Source organism: Priapulus caudatus, unplaced genomic scaffold, assembly GCF_000485595.1.
Source record: "Priapulus caudatus unplaced genomic scaffold, Priapulus_caudatus-5.0.1 Scaffold737, whole genome shotgun sequence".
In the NCBI taxonomy this organism is placed as follows: Eukaryota; Metazoa; Priapulida; class Priapulimorpha; order Priapulimorphida; family Priapulidae; genus Priapulus; species Priapulus caudatus.
Window position 1 is genome coordinate 127,542 of NW_014577798.1, and position 3,537 is coordinate 131,078.

General features: G+C 44.3%; 1 long non-coding RNA gene across 1 annotated transcript in view; it reads right to left on the bottom strand.

The window, feature by feature from the left end:
- The window catches only part of LOC106813192, a 4,620-nt gene extending 1,354 nt beyond the window's left edge, over positions 1-3,266 (bottom strand). Inside the window, exons 1-2 of the long non-coding RNA XR_001394438.1 lie at positions 3,256-3,266; positions 1,806-1,807 (exon numbers count right to left, since the gene is read on the bottom strand). This is a non-coding gene — a long non-coding RNA (uncharacterized LOC106813192). The remainder of the gene's footprint in view (positions 1-1,805; positions 1,808-3,255) is intronic.
- Positions 3,267-3,537: the final 271 nt, after the last annotated feature.

Consider the following 3,537-nt stretch of genomic DNA (forward strand, 5'->3'; position numbering starts at 1 on the left):
TAGCAGAATTATATATATATGTATATATATCACAATATACAGCATGTATACCTACTCGGGCTACTGTATAGTAGACTGTCCAGTACTTTATATACTCTATCAACCCACAGGCCCCTAGCCTAACCCTAATGAGTGCATGATCATACATATTCAAGATTAGGAACGCGTTAACCCAACCTGAAAAACATACTGGCTACAATGCAAAGACTAATATAAGTAAGTATTTGTTTCAGATTAGCTCCATTGCCCTCCAAGAAATGGTAATGTAATGTAATATATAACTAATATATTGAAAATGTGTATTGAATATTGATATTAATCTCGCAGCCTGGTCAAGCTTGTTTCGCATTAGCTGTTGATTTGAAATATACTTATACAAAGAAGATTAGGGCAACTGATTACTTAATCTGCTAATAATGAAAAAACATACCATACGAACTAGGTTGTCTCAACGTAGTACGATTCATCAAAATGATCTTGACATGCACGCGCGTACTTGGAAGGTCTCAGAGTAGTTATTTTCTCATCGTCTCAGAGCTCTAATCCAGGCACGTCGCTACTTAAAACGTACAGAGAAAGCATGTCCTCCCCCTCTTTCCACAATGTAGTACACAATATTCGGTTGGCATTGTCCCAGGTAAAAACAACATCGAGTTGAAAAACAGAACACGGTACGTACAGTACAGTTTTCACTTGTAAACACCGCGCAGCAGTTGTTGCACAGGACCGAGTTGCTTATCAGCGCCCCCTATATGCCTATTGTTTTCGAATGTACCTCATTACTACACTACTGGAGCAACAATGTGAGACTGCCAGTGCAAGCCCCACGGGACCACTAAGTGCAAATTAAAGGCAAGCTGACAACGTTGTTTGTAGAGTACAAAACATAAACTTCCCCGTTGCAGGATTACCTGAGAAGAACTAACACTCCCCAAAGTGAGAGGGAACTTGCTGCCCGAGACATAATATATAGATCTATAGAAGGTAGAGTGTCATACGTGTTACAAGGGATAGACAGTGTACTTGCAGGACAGAAAGCAGGAAGTAATGTGGGAAGCAGGCAGTCACGTACATGGGGGACCTCAAGGAAGTCCAAATCAGAACTTGTTGGTTCAATTACAAGCTCCATGAGGGCGAGGCACCAGACAAAGACTGGGGCCACCAGCTGTTCTCGACTTTGAAAGAAAGGAAGCATAACTACTCAAAGAAAAAGCACAAATAGAGGAAGACGAAGCAAGGGCTCGTGCGGCCACAGAGAGGAAGAAAACGGAACTCGAGGTGGACATAAAAGTCCTTGACAGGGAAAAAGATGTGGCAGTCGTGGAGGCGGAGTTGAACGCGTACAGCAAATCAAGTGGTTCACGTGCAGCAATATCGGTACCTGAGGAAAATACTGAGGCACGAACAGAACAGTTTGTTATTGATCAAGTGAAGCAGCTTTAAGAATACCATAACAAACCGGTCAGCATTCTACCAACACCACAGCCGAGCCACGTGTATCCCACGTTGCCTTCTTCTGTAGACTACGTACCTCTCGATCAAGCAGCTGGTGGAGTCCGTGAGTACCCAAAGCCACAAACAGCTGGCGCAGTTCATGAGTACCCAAGGCTCGACCCTAACGCTCTTTCTTACGCGCCCAGAGAAATGGGGTATTCTGACATCACACTTTCTTTTGAGAAAAGATTTTCTCTTACACAGATTCACTACCTTCGACGACCAGCCAGAGACTTTCTCAGTATGGAAGACTACTTTCCGCTCCGTGCTATCAGGACTCGGTGTGACACCAACGGAGGAATTCGACTTACTACTGAAATGGCTTAGGCCTAAATCAAGAAAACATGCTGCGAGTCTTAGATCGTCTAATGCGGCTAACCCTGCGAGGGGTTTGGAGAGACTTTGGGAGAGACTTGAGGAAAGATATGGTGCTCCTGAGATGGTTGAAGCGTCATTGAGGTAGAAGCTAGCTCGATTTCCCCAGCTAGGGAACAAGGACTCCAAACAGTTATTCGAACTGTCCGACATTCTGTCAGAGATTCAGAATCCACCATGGAAGACCCAAGGTATCAGATTGTGCTCGGCTACTTTAACTCGTCATCGGGCGTGATTCCGGTCGTCAGCAAGCTGCCCTAGTCTACAGAATAAGTGGACGAACCGAGAAACACGATACAAGAAAGACTACGGCGTGGCGTTCCCACCGTTCTCAGAGTTTTGCAGGTTTATCCGTGAAACGAGCTCAACACTGAATGATCCAGGGTTCATATATGCTACAGACACTCAACAACGTGGTCAGAAAGAGAGACTCTCTCGGTTCGCCAGAACGAACAGCAATATCAAAAAAGACTGTCTCCAAGGTTGACGTCGGTCAAGGTTTAGAACCCTCATCTACATACACTAAGAAACTGTGTCCCATACACAACACTAACCAGTCTCAATCAGTGTTTCACATTCAGGCATAAATCACTGAACGAACGTAAACGGTTTCTAGGAGACCAACATATATGCACCGGCCGTAATCTGCTCTCTCATGTGTTACCAGTGGTTGAGAAGTATGAATTGCTCTGCCAACCAAAGGAAGTCAGTGTGGTTGGTACAAAGAGTACGGTTGATAACATTGCATTCTCTCTGAACTCATATGGTTCCCTCTTCCCAGTTTCAATCGATGCAGATGGAAACTGTCTTCCCAGGTGTGGGAGTATGTTCGCATTCCGACATTAGAATTACTGGAAAGAAATGAGAGTTCGTATCGCTATAGAAATGGCATTACATGCCTCATGTTACATGTCGGAGGAATACCTCAACAAAGGGCATCCATCACCCGAATGAGAATCAGAATCAGAAAAAGCTGGCATTCATGCTCAGTGTTTTCTGAAGCCAAGTTACCAGAGGGGCAGAGAATTAACAGCACGCACGTTATTGCAGATGCCTTTAGTCAGGTTGCCATGAAAACTCTCGCCAATGGCAGCTACATGGACATGTGGGCCATATTTGCACTGGCTAGTGTATTGCAGTGCCCAATCCAGTCAATATACCCAGACGCAGGTGGCAAGGCAACACGTGACCTTCTGAATCGCATTGTTGAACCTCGAGCATGTAGAGACCGTTCTGCCAGCGTGGCAACCATAATGTGGTCATCAATTCGTATATCTGATGAATAAGCACTGTGGACCCCGAACCACTTCGTGGCTTTTTTGCCAGTGACGAATGACAGAAGACACTGATTTGATTTTTTATGGTATCCTTTTTTAAAAAGTGTACTGTTTAAAACAAATGATTCAGCCCCATTTCAATTTTGTCCGGACAGAAAATTAGCGCTCTCATGACGCCACATTGTACTGCATGATATTGTCACTTTAGCGCTTCAGCATTCTTGCAGCAGTGGAAACAGAAATTGGGGTGCATTGTACACAGCAAATTCGCAAACGTTTCTTACTAAATATTGACAATGGTAACATGACACCTAGGGCTGTAACGATACACAAGCCTCTCGATTCGATCCGTATCTCGATATTAGCCTCTTGATTCGATTCCTTCATTTCG